Source organism: Alexandromys fortis, unplaced genomic scaffold, assembly GCF_014885135.2.
Source record: "Alexandromys fortis isolate MF-2015 unplaced genomic scaffold, M_Fortis_MF-2015_v1.1 scaffold_5, whole genome shotgun sequence".
NCBI lineage: Eukaryota > Metazoa > Chordata > Mammalia > Rodentia > Cricetidae > Alexandromys > Alexandromys fortis.
The window spans coordinates 10,677,298-10,692,116 of NW_026067924.1; the positions used below are offsets into that span (position 1 = coordinate 10,677,298).

The following is a 14,819-nucleotide window of genomic DNA, read 5'->3' on the forward strand; positions in this document are numbered from 1 at the left end:
AGGGAGGAGGGGGGAAAAGGGAGACGGGGAGGGAAATGGGAGGCGGGGAGGAGGCGGAAATCTTTTTTTTTTTTCAATAAAAAAATTATATTAAAAAAGAAAACTGAAACACCAGGGCATTAGACAGTTAAGTAACCATGTGGAGTGTGGACACCAAGGACAGTGGGCTCAGTGACAAGTAGGAGTATGAACAGACCGTCCCGCTGTAACCGCCCCACTCTAAAGGAATTCAGTATCGACAGAAGGATTTATAGCAGCCCTCTTTAAATGAAGCCTGACTATTTTCAGCCATGGATGGTCAGTGCTCGCAAGACGACACTGTTTTCCTTACCTCTTCTCGGTATACACCCAGGCTTAAGTACATGCGTGTTTCTGAGTCAAGACCATAACACTCAACTGCTCAAATCTGATCATGTTTGTTTTCCAACTAAATGGCCTCTTCTTCTAAGAGGTAAGGTACAGCCCCTCTTGGATCTTCAGCATCAGGTAAATCTGACTTGCAACCTTTCATTAATGAAGTTAATGAAAACTAATTGCGTATACTGAATAAAAGTTTCCCATGAAGTCAATTTTTCCTTTTAACTTAAGAATTTTAATTGTTAGAATAAATTACTTACAAAGATTGCAGAAATACTTTCTCTTGAATATATATATATACATATATATTGTATTATATTATAGTATTTTAATTATATTATATTGATGGTAACATCACAGAACCAAAGAAGAAGAAAAATGATGAAATGCAAAAGTTTAAGATGTTATAGCATCTTTCTTAACCAGTGTAAAGTAGCATGTTCATGGGCAGAGTTCCACTAGCCATGCTAGTCAACAAAGGAATCAAGTTACCATCGATAAACTGCAAACATTACATAATTTCCCCTATAAACCAAATTACACATTAGTTTCCTTAAACACACACACACACACACACACACACTGGCTAACATTTCCCCATTGGAAACATTTTGGGATTTGTTCCTAAAAGTCTAAGGTGGCTCCAGGCCACCTCATGCTGTGGTTGAAAAGTGACGCTCTAAGTGTGTAATTGGAAGACGGGAAGATATGACATGCATTTCTGAGAGATAGGCTGACAGCTGCCTTCAAATCCTGTGCTTCAACAGGAAAGGCAAATTTGTTTTCAGTGTTTGGTCTTGTGCAACTGTGTTATTCCGAGAAATAAATGTAACTGCATCGCTAGAGATAATGACTGGAATGTGTTTGAGAATGACATTTCGTTAATGGAACAGGGGGAAACAGAAGGAGTAAGAACTTTAGAACATTACACCGGGGATTTGTTGTATTCATTACAAATAAAACCAAATTACTACTATATGTAATATGTGTACATCAAATAAAGCTAGAGCGTTTAGCAAAAGTGTTGAGCAACTGATTTTGTTTGACTCACCAAGTTCTTTATAAAAAAATCAATAAGATGTATTTAAGTTAAAACAAATGAAACATACCTCCTTACAAAATTGAGACCTTACAAAAAGAAGGGTGACAAGGATGTAGGTAAATAAGCCAGCTGTTCGCATCCACATGTTAGTCCTCAGCTCGAGAGGTGACATAGGAACCTATGTACAACTCTTAAAGAGATCATGAATATAAAACTAGACTAATTTACTAAAGATTCAAGTAGAAAAACTAATAGGAAACACATAAAGAAGCCTTGATAGCTGTAGCCCAGGCAATGGGAACTAAGAAAATTTGAATATCAAAATACTTTGAAATTTCCAAGTTAAAAAAGAGTATAAAACTTTCCTTTAACTGGTCATGAATGTCCACTGCAGCGTTTAAAACTGTGTTTATCACAGCCTGTGAAATGGGACCGTCTGTGCGAACGGGAACGTTCTACGTCTGTGTCATACATCAACTACGTGTCTACGAAACACTTGAGATGTTCTTTCGGAGCCGAGAAACTGAATTTCTACCTTCTGGAGTCAGATTAATTTATATTTAAATTTCAGTACCCACATGTGACCAATGGCTGTTAACATGTCCACAGATTCTTACGTCACTAACCCCAGTTCTTTATTCTTTTAAATGTACAAGTAGGCAGGCTTCCCTACTCATAAAATTCATTTTAACATAAACACTTTGGACCTGTAAAGCAAACTCTAAAATGCTGTTTACACATTTCAATCAATAAGAGATCAGAGTTTTTTAGTTGTAAGTTGGCAGAAATTTTAAAGGGGCATTACCGAGTTCACAAGGTTCTTCGGTAAACAAACGCCTTCTGTATTTTAGCAGAGCGCCTACAGCTGGAAATGGGGCCTTTGGGACGAGTTGGCAGGAAACCAGGGCAATGTTGCTAGTTAGGAGGATTGGTAGACCATCAGCTCTTTAGAAACAACAAAAAATGGCTCCTTACAATGACGAATGCGGCTTGTGGTAGCCTTAAACGAAATGTTTGAAAAAAGAAATGTACAATGTATCCTCTGTGTTTACTATTCTTAAACAAGGTGTCGGTTATTTGAAAAGTTTCTTGCTAATGTGAATGCCGGGAATGGGATGTCTTTGGACACGTTGGGAAGGGGTTCAGGCCCAAGACTAGAACCTCTTCTGGAAGGAACATTCTGGATTAGCTGCTTGGCTTCTTCCACCTGGGGCTGATGGGAAATAACACGGAATGAGATCCTTCCTCTTCAGAGCTGTCTTAGTCAGGGTTTCTATTGCTGTGCTGATATACCACAGCCAAAAGCAACTTCAGGAAGAAAGGGTTTCTTTCATCTTACAGTTTGTAGCCAGTCCTTCATCCTGGAGAGTCAAGGTAGGGACTCAAGGCAGGGACCTGGAGGCAGGAACTGATGTATCGGCCATGGAAGAGTGCTGCTGACTGGCTTGCTCCTCATGACTTGCTCAACCTGCTTTCTTATAGAACCTAGGACCACCAGTCCAGGACACCGACCACAATGGAATGGACCGTGCATCCCACAATCACTAATTAAGAAAATGCCCTACAGACTGGCCAATGTTATGGAGGCATTTTCTCAATTAGTAGTTCCTCTTCCCAGCTTTAAGTCTAGATTTAAGTCAAATGAACAAATAAAACAAAAACAAAACAAACAAACAAAAATAAAAAAACAACCAGCACAAGAACTCCTAAAAATATACCACATCAGCTGGGCCTGGGGGTTGCTGTCCTCTAAGCCTCAGTACTTGGGAGGTTAGCTGATGTAGCAGAATCACAAACACAAAGTTTGCCTGGGTAATTAGTAATACTCGGAATCAAAAGAAAAGTCTTTTATTATTATTTTTTTTACAGCTGGGACGTGACTCAGCAGCATATTATGGATAAGGTCTTGGGTTCAAACCCCAGTACTGAAAAAAAAACTTACATCTTGTCTTACTGTCTTACAAACTAGAAAAGTATTTGATATAATTTATTGCACGTGTTTCCAAAGCTGACTTTTTAAATTTCATGACGTACACTGTCCAGACTCTTAAGCTTATCTACACACACACACACACACACACACACACACACACACCAAACACAAACGCCAAAGATACACGGCAACAACTCTGTAGAATGTGACTATTTTAATCCTCAAGATTAAAGTAGCCCTAAATAGTTTGCTCACACCACTACCCTGGGGTGCCGTCCAGAAAGATTCTCCTACGTGCCAGTGAGAAAAAGAGCAAAGCCACTTGTAACATTTCTGTGCCCACCTAGCACCCATCTAGAGTCTCCCTCAGCAAAACAGAATCACGGTGTGTCCCAAGGGGCACACACGGCTTTTAAATTCCTCTAAATAGAACAGGGAAGCTGCTGAAGGTTCCTTTCCCTACTTGTTGAGTTCAAGGGACTCCCTTCATGAAAAACATCAGGTCTACTACAGAAGAGGATCTCCAAAACAGTCTCAGACTGCTGTGTTGTTACTCTCCAAGGCACCAGTGTGCTATCCTGTGACTCCGTGTCTCTCACAGAGCTTACAGGACCTCCCTCCCTGACTGATATCACCCTGCATCATCACTAAAGCAGGGGAGAGGTTTGCAAGCAGAGACTCTGAGACACGCTGGCATTCTGAAAGCAAGCAGGTCTAATGCTAAGGTCTCGGTCTTCAGATTTTCGATATTGAGTGAACGCATACCCGACCTGAAGCTGATTAAGGCCACAACTATTTCGTGGCTAGCCTTTTCACCCTGTGCACCGCGAGAATGCAGCACAGGGCAACCATCAGGTGCTGAAGGGCCCTTTGCCAAAGGTTTTCAGTTATCTGGCATGGTTTGCCGTTGGTTCATGAATGAATGGTTACTATGATAGCGTTTATATTTAAAGTTACAGGAAACACATTCCTAAGCCGTGTATCAAGAAAACAGAGTAAAGGTGAAATGTTATTCTTCCCTGCTTGAATAACTATTAGAGAAAACGACTTATGAGACCCTTACCTGCTGATGACTTCCAGGGATGACTGTGGTGATTTATCTGGAGAAAGTGCCAGCCATGGTATACCAATTGATCATATATTAAATCTGGAAGAGCAAAATATTAAAGGGACTCACAAATGTGGTCAGATTTTAATTTTTTTCTATTAAATACTTGCTAATACTGCATATTAAGACTGTTTGAGGAGAGAAAGAAGCCACATGTTTCGCACTGCGAACACATTTTCCCTAATATGGAGCTAGGCTGCTCCCTCCTAACGATGTTTAACAACCCTTCCCGGTGTCTTGCAGCAAAGGGGACCAGACTTGGTGAAACTGACCCTAAAGATGCGAACTATGACAGTGGATTGGGCTTTTACTTAAGGAACCGCAGTTAAACTTTGCTACACAGTCTCTTTCTTATGAGGTTTACGCAAGTATTATTAAACTATATTTTGAGAATTCTATTACAAAAGATTTTTTTTCTGTTTGTCTTTCTTATATAAGACCTGCACGTCATATAAAGGTTGCTACATAATAATGTAAACGTCTGACTCTAATTTTGTAAGTTTGCCTCCCAGAGATACTCTCCTTCCTTACCCCTCTAGAACTCCAAGTATATATACATGTACATGTGTGTACATTCATGGTCTCTTAACTAAGGTTTTACTTCTCTGTTCGTTGCTGACATTAATCTGTTGGTTTTATTTAGCCTTATAACTACACAGAACGTTCTTTGTCGGCCACAGAAAGCAGATTCATTCATTGATAATTTGCTTAGCCGGCCTGTTCTTAAGGCCTTAAATCTCTTTTTTTTTTCCCCAGCTTTCCAGTTGGCTGTTACAAAACGTTTCAATGCTCATATTCATACATAGACATTTTATACTTACTGAACATTTTCGATAGCACAGGTCCAAAACAGAATTATTGAACTAAACTGTTCTTTAACATTTTGATGGATAGTGATAAAATTCTATTCATAAAGTTTGTGATAAAAATCTGATGCCCAAAATCTAGATTTTTTTTTCAAAAATCTTCTTTATGTGTCGTTTGACTTGGCATTTCAGTGCCTGTGGATGAAACTGAGTGTCTCATCTTCTGATGTTCTTCAGGAGTTTTTCTGCTCCTGTTTTACATGGCCATTACCTTTGCTTCCTTTTTCAATTAGGCCTTGCATAGTTTCTCATATGAAAAGGTGAATGTTAGTTAGAGAAGCTAATATTTTACATGTCATGTGTGGCAAGCAGCTTCCAAAGGTTTGCAGACTTATCTCTCGAATTTGTATATCATGCTGCTTATTATCTAGCCATTTGTTTGTTTAATTATTTGTTTATTTTTAGGTAGCTAAATTCATCAATAGTTTCTATTGTGGATTTGGGAGAGTCTATGAAGGTTGTTTTAACCTGTTCAGTTACTTAAAGGGACTGTGAACAGGTGACACAGAAAGCCTGTACACTAACAGAAGTATAGTATCAAAACAGAAATATAGTATCCTAACAGAAATAGAGTATCAGAACAGAAATATAGTATCAAAACAGAAATAGAGTATCAGAACAGAAGGATTTGGGGCATTATTACCATTGTAAATAGAGTATCAGAACAGAAGGATTTGGGGCATTATTACCATTGTCAAAGACATTTTCATAAGAAGATTCTCCACTTAAAATACTAATATGATATAAAAGTCATGAGTTTTCGGTAAGACTACATTTTTGGAAAAAAATAAGGAAATCATCAATTTTACAGTGCCCCTCTTCAGAGTGTTAGCTGTGGCCGGCTGAGACAAGTTTCTAACCCACCAGAGTGGGTTAGAGGGAGAGTACCAGAAGGTCCAAGGCGAACACGAAGTGGAAATGTTAGAGACTCACTAAGGAAATTTAGAAAACATACAAAAAATGATAGGAAGAATGAACCTTGAATGACGAGCCCTTTAGGGCTTCTCAGATCTGTTGTATATTTTTATTGATCTTTCTGTTGTGGTGATTTTGCTATACAAATTTTATGACATTAATAAAAGTAAAAAAAAATATTTTACTCACAAATCAGTGATTAAAAAAAAACTAAATTACTTTCATTAGACCATCAAGAACCTAATTCCGGCCTTAATAGTATTTTGATAAGAATCAACAAAGCCGTAATGCGCACAGAATGGTACTTGTGATTTATGTTTTATATGTTGCTAATGAATTACATTGCCATTACGTGTTATTAAAATATAAGATACATACATGATGACTCTATACTTCTCAATTATATTGTGACTGCCTGGTCCAAACCTCTTCTCTCAGCGGGTCAAACTTCAAGAAGTATTTAAGAACTATCAACATGTAGAAAACACTCCAGTCCTCTCCTATTACGGCTAAAGTAACAACAATGAACCATGGGCAGCGAATGGCTGGGAAACATCACGGTGCAGTGTGTTTTATTCATGGCACAATGTGTTTTATCTGAAGTGACATCCTCTGAATGGAAAGACAGTCATGAAACCCGGCTTAATGGAGCATTCTTATTCAAGAAGAATTACACATATTTAGAATCATGAAGAAATGTAATCGAATTAAATACCAAGAAAAATGTGGGTCAAAGAGTAGAGGGAATTCTGCTGATAAAATTGTAAGCGTATGGCATTTGTTGGAGGAAGAGCTACAGATTGTTTTTAATCCGTTTGGAAGAAGAAGGAAACCTAATAGAAGTTGTCTGCGCTTACAGGCGGGGCCTGGCAAAGCCGGTGAGGATGGCCATTGATACTGCCTCGCTTGTGAGCACTGAGGAAGTCTGCCTGCTGCATGAACATCTCCTATGCGCTGCACTAGCTCTCCCACGCTCGCTGCATGGCATGCTGGTGTCTCGGAGTTGAGCCGTGCCCCCAGTCTTTCCCATAAATGTTAAATTCTGTACTGGTAAATCTGCCTGGATGCTAACATCCTAGTTCCAAGCAGCGGGTAAAATTCATTCACTGAGAAAACCGTGCCAACTGTCCTGGTGGCAGGCCATGATTCTTAGACACATCCCAGGGAACCTAGGCTTGGCTCGGTCTTTTAGCCAACTTCAATGATCTTCTGGCAAAACAAGAAGCATTTGGCTGGGTCTATCTAACAACTGTCAGAAGTCTGCTTACCTAGGGAGGAACCCTACAGGAACTAAGGCATTTGGAGAGTCACTGACTTCAAAGAATTTGCCACTTACGTGGAGCCTGACCACTTTACAGCTAGACTCTACTACAGAGTTTTTAAACCATAGGGTAGGTAAATAAGAGCCTAAACTAAAAGGTAATATGTGATCTAAGCTGGCATGAACCACCATGCTCAGCTCACACGATCCTGGGGAAGAAACCCAAGTTACACTCCCAGTTCCCCGAAAGTTTATTTTAAAAAGCCCTACTACCCTTTTTATTTTACACCTTTTAATATCTTTGTATATTTTCCAGACTGTTCTTGAACTCCTGATTCAATGGGACCTCCTGCCTCAGTTTCCCCAGCAGTTCTGACTCCAGATTGTACTGTATCCAGTTCCATTTTTAGAAAGCTTGAGCGCGGTGTGAGTGTTACCCCGGCTCCTCCTGCCACATGCACATCGGATGACAGACTGCCGCACTTCCAGTTCTCAATCGATAGCAGAAATTTCTAGATTTCTTCTCAGTGCCTCTTAAATCAAATACTAGAAGCAAAACAATTGTTCCTGGTGTTCTTCTGGAGACAAATGGGTCTTGATTTCAAATTACAACTTGAAATAAATTCTTAAGCCATTAGCGTTCATCAAAAAGAAAGTTGCCCAGTGTGCAACAGACAATGTGGCAAAGTACATGGCTTTTAGGATTTAAGTAAATCTAAAATGTTACCACATTTGTGTATTTTTTTGTAATCTATCTCCATTATTTCTTTATTGGAATAATTATTTCATTATTCTGGCAGGTAACATGAAGATACATAGAGACTATGTCATAGTTTTATGAAGGTTAAATGAAGGACATTTACAGAATGAATACTATGCGCCATGTGTTATATGATGAATACATTTTAGCTTTATTAAAAATTTATTTTCTGCTGGAGGGAAGGGGTTTATTTGCGTCGCGCTGGCTGTTCTGGAACTAGTTCTACAGACCAGGCTGACCTGGAACCCAGAAATCCCCTGCCTCTCTTCCTGAATGCTGGGACTAAAGGCGTGTGCTACCACCACCCAGTTTTAAAACATTATCTTCTACAAAGGCCAAGAAAATAACACCCAAGATAATCATTTTAAGGAAGGCACGAATACCAAGGCTTTTCTGTCTTTAATGTGCTTGAACCACACAGAAGTCCTTTGAGAATGCAGATTCTTACTCAAGGAGTGTGAGATTTTACATTTTCATAAATTCTCAGATGATTCTCAAGAAACTGCTCTATGGACTGCAGCATCTGGGGAGACTGGATGGCACCTGGGGTGACTGGACGGCATCTGGGGAGACTGGACAGCACCTGGGGAGACTGGACGGCATCTGGGGAGACTGGATGGCATCTGGGGAGACTGGATGGCACCTGGGGTGACTGGATGGCACCTGGGGTGACCGGACGGCATCTGGGGGACTGGACGGCACCTGGGGTGACTGGACAGCACCTGGGGGACTGGATGGCACCTGGGGTGACTGGACAGCACCTGGAGGACTGGATGGCACCTGGGGTGACTGGACGGCATCTGGGGAGACTGGACAGCACCTGGGGAGACTGGACGGCACCTGCGGAGACTGGATGCTTGTTTCGGGTTTGAAATGTGGTGAGTCTGAACAGGGGACAGAGCTTGACTGGCCTCAACACATTCAAAACCACTGGTTTGAGGCTGCCTTTCATCATCTTTGATTCTGTTTTTTTTTTTTTTATTTTCATCCTTTTCACTCTTTCCTTACCAGTAGTTCTTTAGATTGAAGACGACATTAGTGTCTATTCCCGACGAGACCAATTGTTGGAGAATTGCAGGAACTGAACAGTGCAGCCACGCCAGACACCCATCTCATCTGAACACCAGAACACAGGAGGAGTGGCTTTTAAATGTCTTCTCTTTCTCAACATCCCTGCAGCTAACTCTGCAGGGCAAAGACCGTTTTCACGCTTTGACGTGTCCTCAAAGGCTGAATGTCACCCTGCTCCATACAGATGCCTTTGCAAGAGCCTACTACTGCTGATTCAGATTTCACAGACAATCCTTCATTTTCCAAAGCAGTGTATGATCTCTGGTTCATATAAAATGAGCGGATATCTAAGCCACTCAGAGAGTGAATTAGCTAGCAGAGTGTCTCTTTATCGGCAAGTACGAAGCAACATGCTTGTGTTTCCAATATTCTTCCTCTGAAGTTAAGACAAAGAGTTAAAGTCATTGGCCTGAGCCGAGACTTTTATCACTCAGTGAAGATCAAGGTGTCTTCTGTGTAAACAAAGTGAGTAAGAAACCAGTTGCTCCAAACCTAAGGATCGTTAGTCATATGACTTAAAATTCATAACTCATCCAGAAGGCTGCCACTAGAAGAAGCGTGGACTCCCTGTTCACCTGTTTCCCAAACTTTTCAATGCCGTAAATGTAATTAAACGTGAAACTCTTGAAAAGACTCTTGGGTATGGGAGTTGTAACCATAGCTAGCAGATTCTAGATTCTAGTCTCCACTTAAGACCTTTAGAGGAAGCACAAAAACAAAACCTAAAGCCAGTGCTTCTAAACAGACCTGTAAGAGTGAAGTAGAACAAAGCAACCACACAACATTCAAACCATGCAACAAACTCTTTTCTATTAAAGAAATTTGAATCATAATTTTAGTTTTCATATGCAAAGGAACTTTTCTGAATATCTGCTATGAAAAGAATTAAAGATCTGCAAATATTTCCTGGTAATACAGCTGTACAAAACAGCAATACCAAGTTGTCATTTCTATGAATATCCTAAATATATATTTTGCTTTGTATTCCCATCTGGTGTTAAAGTAATAACTCTCGCGAAACTTCTGGCAAATTTATACCCCTTTACATTTCTTTCCTGAGAGGCAAACACTATATTTTAGAGCATTTAATAGGCTAATAGCGGTCGCTCGCCAAATCATTTGTGCATTACCTTCTGCCACTGAGTAAAACTGGTTAAAAGTAACTGTAGCCATAAAATCATTTAAAAAGCGGATTGCTAGAACCTACTATTCAGGGAAAGGAAGGACCAGGCACAGTAATCAACAAAAGGCTAAGGGACAGGAGTCTGTTCTGGGCAGTAAAAGCATACAAATGGAACAGGAACTCCATCTCTGTCCCTATAACAGATTTGAAAGCAAAATACTGCAGCTCTCAGCTATCTGCCTGGGAAGAGCATCACGAGAGAGGCTGCGGCCATCGTTCAAACTGTGCTTCAAAGTCCTTCGCAGCTAAGTACTTCACTGGGGTTTGGAGTGAGTATAAGATTAAGCTTTTGGTTCCTTGGAATAAGCAAAATTCGTTGCCACTGTTAATTAGTAACACAATATCCACAGTCATAAGTTGCAGCAGCCAAAGGCAGCAAAAATAAGCTCTAAGGTATCAGGGAACATTCTTCCTCCAAACTAGACCGGAGAGGAAGCTGAATGGTTCATAGGTGTGTCCTCACAATGACCCAAGTTAAGACAGAAGGCACACTGGTGCTCAGTACGCCTGCCTCAGACACTGTGATGGTCGGACATTTTGTAAGCGTCAGAATGACAGGTCTTCCCCTGGGAGGAAACCCACTCTCCTGAGGTGGTGGGCACTGAGGTCGGCTCGACTAACACCAAGGAAGAGCAGAACTAGAAGCCAAGGCCTTATCAAGGGGAAAATAAACCAACATCAACAACAAAAACATGAACAAACAAAAACCAAGAAATCCAGGAAGAGGAGGAATCTGAAAATGTAGTAAATATTAAGACCTTGCAACTTGAGGCCACTCCCTAAACCTCAGCAATATCTATTATACATTACAGGAATTGCCACCTATGATTTGGGGATGGACCTATGGAGCTATTAGGATACTTAATGTCTGTTCTGAGGAGACTAAAGGAAAGACAGACAGTTTTGAAGACTCTGTTACCCGGGCTAACAGGGTAAACATTTTAGACTTTGGTCAGCAATCACCAAGAAGCAGAAAGAATCAAGGGTTTTAGTAACTGGAGGAGACCTTCTGGGCAGTGACCTGAGACTCAGACTTGTTAAACAAATAAAAACACTCTTAATACCATGCAGCTAATTTGGTGGGAGGACAAGGAGGGCATTAGCAAGAAAATTATTCTAGGTCACACCAGTAAAGTGATTGTCCAAGTAGGGCCGTTAGAAGGCAAACAAAATAGGTAGTGTTTGCTTGTGGTTGAACCAAGAAAATGAAACGCTAAAATAAGCCTCTTGGGTTCCTTTTGGTTGTTTTTTTTTTTTTTTAATAGAATATTTTAAGGAGTGTTAATGCTTTTGCTAAGGGCAATAAATACGGGGGGCCCGGAACCCTACTGTAGTAACTATCACAAAAGAAAAAAAATCACTTTGGGAGTGAAGTACCCTGAAGAAGACAATTACTGACTGAAGAGAACAGAAGGGGGTAAGGATGCTTGACGCAGCCTCTTTTCCTGGAATGACACAGGAAATTAGAGCAGTCTACTTCCAAACGTGACCTCAGGGCACACAGTGCCTAAACTTTCCTGCGAAAAAAGTCTCCTGGGAATCGGTAGTGGGTTTTTATGCTTAGTGTGGACATTAGAAAACACGGGGACACAGGTAGCCAATTACTCTATACTTAACCAAAGAGAAGGAGGGGACAGACAGGACGGCTTGAGTTTTCTGGAGACCGCCACAGATTGGGGTTGCAGAGGCCCTGGGCTAAAGGAACTGGGAACGGGGTAGAGGAGTGGAGGGCCATGCTCTATGTTCGGTACTGAACCACTGGAATCCTGCAGTCACTACAGGCCAAGTGGGCCTGCTAAGGTTCAGCAACCTGCTTCTCCCCGCCCTAGAGTGAGAAATCAAAGAGCCGCTGGGAACACCAGCGGTGATGGAGTTTGGCCCACCTACCGGCTGTGTCTGACGACAGTGACCCGCTGATAGGGGGTCACTGGCAAACAAAGTGGGGGGACTCTCTTAAACTCAAAGTAGCGCAACGTCTAATGGCTGGCTTCGCAGTCACACAGGCCACAGTTAAAACACAACAGTTATTTAAAAGCACGGAGGAAAGTTGCTTTGCTTGCCTCCCATTTCTGTGGCTGTTCAGCCTGTACTCGAAAGAGTTTGGTCAAAACATTACGACTCTTTGGAGCACGCTGCAAGTGAGCGCAGTTTCCTCCCACCTGATCTGGAAAAGGGCGGCTAGCTCCAGTCTGCCCGCTGGCCGGGAAAGTGCTTGCTCTCCAGGATCCTCCGAGTCCTCCTCGCCCAGTACTCCTGGTTCAAACGCGGTGACAAGGAACCGGCCCCTCCCGCCCCTGATCACGACGCCGGCGGGACGCCTCGGCTAGGACTCACCGCACCCGGGAGAGCGCCAGAGCTGGAGAAGCCGCTGAGCTGGTACTGGCCTCGGTCACCCGAGCCACCCGTGGAGCAGGACTCACGCCGCCGTGTGTCCTCTCCCCTCTCCGGACACACAGCATCACCCAGTCCCTCGCAGCTGCCTGGCGATCAGCAGCGAAGCACCTCAATATTTATAGCCTAGGGGGCGTTGCTGCTCCACAGGTTCCAACCCCTAGGCTCTGTTTTGCACTCCTCCCTCGCCCCGCCCCGCCCCAGACCCTCCGTCCAACCCTCTCCCTCTAGGGATTCTGATGGCTTCTTCTAAGCTAGGAGTCACTCCCTGGCTGTCACTTCCCAGATCCACGCTCAGCTGGTCCTGTGTTGAAGATAGAGGGAGGCTGGGGTAAGGCCACATGGACTGACTACTAGATAAATGCTCCATTTAGAAGACGGTGAGAGGGGGAAGCTTGAGAAACTTTTAAGGATGAATTAGGGAACTCCCTTGTCCTTGCTGCGGCTAACTAAAAATTTGGCGCCCTTGTCATAGATCACAGATGGTATGAATTAACTTCAGAGTTGTAAAATGAAAACCGATTAGCAGTTCCTCCCAGTTTACACGTGGCTCGCCCTGCACTTATTTGAAAATAAAAACATTTTCAAAAAAAAAAAAAGACTGCCAAAAATAAAGGGAATAGCACAAAATATTTGAGAACAAAAATGAACTCAATTTTTTTTTCAAAAAAGAAAATACTTTCCCCAGTGCATCGTGAGGCCAGAATGACTCCGATACCAAACCTAGGCAATGCATTACAAGAAGACTTCAGACTAACGACGTCTGTGAATGGAAATGCAATTCCTCAATGAAGTGTTCGCAGTTCAAATCCAGTGAAAAGAAAAGATATTGAGATCAGAATGTGCTCTGCTTTGAGTTACTCCACACTGCAAAGCAATGGCTCTTCAGACTGCAGCAGGTTCTGTTTTACACTGCTCTGACTCCATTTTGAGAAAAAAAAAATTCAGAAGAGTTCACACCTAGATGGGCAAGTAAACACCATCTGTCTGGCACCAACCACTAGGCACAGACAGATTAACAACTTATTCCTCAAAGCAAAATGGGGCCCACTATTTAAAAAAAAAAAAGCCATCAAAGTAAATGGGAGCTACAACCACACGCTGATGTTAAGATCAAACCAGGGGAAACAGGCGTGATAACACACTGGACTCACAAGGCTGGGGACGGGTGCAGCTCCCTCCCCGGAACCGCAGGAAGAGGAGACCTGGTGCTTCAGTGGACAGAAGACCTTATCTTACCACCCTGTGTGCAGCAGAGAACTCCCAGCAGTCCTGCGGCTTTGGATGGGCTGTCCCTGCTGCTGTGGCTGTTCTACTCGAAGTGCCATTGGTACCTTTGTCCACTTGTCTGTCTCAACCGGCCATGTAACTGTCTTCTGGGCTGAGTCTTGCACGTGGCCTCTCCAGCCTCTGCCTTTGACTAAGTGCAAACTTTGACTTGGTAGGAGCAGACCTCCAGCAGGGGTTTATCTTATTGACATAGAGACTCTTTAGGATCCCGTTAGCTGCCCTGTCTGCCTCTCAGGCATCTTTACAATTCCTTGAGCTCCCCTTCAGCTTCTTCAATCCTATGTGGTCAATCTATAAACTACATATATGCATACATATTGTGTGTAGTGTAATGCACAATCTGAAAGTTAATATTCATAGGTAAGATTAGAATAAAAGAATCTGTGCTCCTGTATTTGCCTTGTCAGGTTATCAACAGACTATTGGGAACATTGATACTTACGAAGTCAATATACCTTGTGAATCTATTGTTAGTTCTATAAATTCCAACATTGTGAAAATACAGAGTTGAATCTTTGTAAACATAAAAACTCAGTTTAAAGAAATGTAGGTGGTCCTTTTAGTGTGAAACCTGAAACAGTAGAACTGCTGAAGAAAACACAAGCAGTGTTCTACAAGACACATGTAGGTCATAACGTTCTC

General features: G+C 42.0%; 1 protein-coding gene across 5 annotated transcripts in view; it reads right to left on the bottom strand.

Moving 5' to 3' along the window:
* LOC126501581 (type-1 angiotensin II receptor A) overlaps positions 1–13,001 on the bottom strand; it is a 52,353-nt gene extending 39,352 nt beyond the window's left edge. For 2 of the 5 annotated variants that reach the window (XM_050142327.1, XM_050142330.1), the window contains exons 1-2: positions 12,831–12,999; positions 4,396–4,479 (exon numbers count right to left, since the gene is read on the bottom strand). The gene's annotated coding sequence lies outside the window, so the exon portion shown is untranslated. Of the gene's footprint in view, positions 1–4,395; positions 4,480–9,250; positions 9,359–12,655; positions 12,798–12,830 lie in introns of those variants that run through there. The other 3 variants (XM_050142329.1, XR_007591718.1, XM_050142331.1) reach the window with 3 other exon arrangements.
* Positions 13,002–14,819: the final 1,818 nt, after the last annotated feature.